This window comes from Pygoscelis adeliae, unplaced genomic scaffold, assembly GCF_000699105.1.
Source record: "Pygoscelis adeliae isolate BGI_AS28 unplaced genomic scaffold, ASM69910v1 Scaffold166, whole genome shotgun sequence".
Lineage (NCBI taxonomy): Eukaryota > Metazoa > Chordata > Aves > Sphenisciformes > Spheniscidae > Pygoscelis > Pygoscelis adeliae.
Genome location: NW_008825156.1, coordinates 1094021 through 1095120, shown reverse-complemented (window position 1 = coordinate 1095120; position 1100 = coordinate 1094021).

Genomic DNA, 1100 nt, shown 5'->3' with positions numbered 1-1100 from the left:
TCCTGGGGAGCAAGCAGTCCCCCAAGATTCATTTGCAGGTTTCTTTCCCCAGGGCTGGATGTGAGCGGTTGCCACTAGAGGCCACTGTGCTGCCTGGAGACACAGCACCCCAAATTCCTGGGAGCTCCCCAGAACCACCTTGTAAGAAAATACAAACTGGCTGCTCAGGGCAGTGCCTGCTGGGTGGCAGCAGGATTATGGATGGAGGAGATAAAGATGACTCTGGCTTAGTTTTTCTAATCTCAGCGTAATCAGAAAATAATTTTTCTTTTAAAGCTTCACAAGCATTACTTTCACCAGTGCTTTCTTCCCCCCAATAAATAAATAAACGGGCATCCCTGTGTGAGCGCTTGTCCCTCACACCCATGTTCAGCAGTGTGGGAGGAGGGCTGGGATAACTCAGTACTCCTTTACAGACATTCAGTTCTTTTATCCAGTCTTATACGCGTGCATCAAGATGGGTTAAATACACAAGAAACCTTCAGTGGGCTTTGGATTAGGTCCCTGAACATCTTCTTTTATCCGTGTCCCCAGGCCCACTCCCCCTGCTGCTACCCTGGGCTTGGGGGCTCTGCACATCTCGCCCTAGCAAGGGGAACTGCTGGCCCCACCATGCCACTGGCACAGGTCCTGTCCCTGCCACTGTGGCCACCATATGGGTCCAAACTTGGTGCTACCAGGGCAGGACAGGCTTGCCCGTGTGCAGGGCTTTGGTAGGAAGCCACCTCCAAAGACACAAAGCCCAGCAGGGTTTTGGCACCGGCAGTGTGGCCCCTGGCCCTTTTGCTCAGTCCAAATGCTGAAATTAGATGTGTCAAGGTAGCAACATCAACAACATCAGCTACTCATCATTCACACAAAGCACCCATCAGCCTCAATCACTGAGCAAACATTAATTATGGGATGCTCAAAACATGCCTGGTGAGCAGGTACAGGATGCCGTCCAGAGGGACCTGGACAAGCTTGAGAAGTGGGCCTGTGTGAACCTCATGAGGTTTAACAAGGCCAAGTGTAAGGTCCTGCACCTGGGTTGGGGCAACCCCCGGTATCAGTACAGGCTGGGGGATGAAGGGATTGAGAGCAGCCCTGCTGAGAAGGAC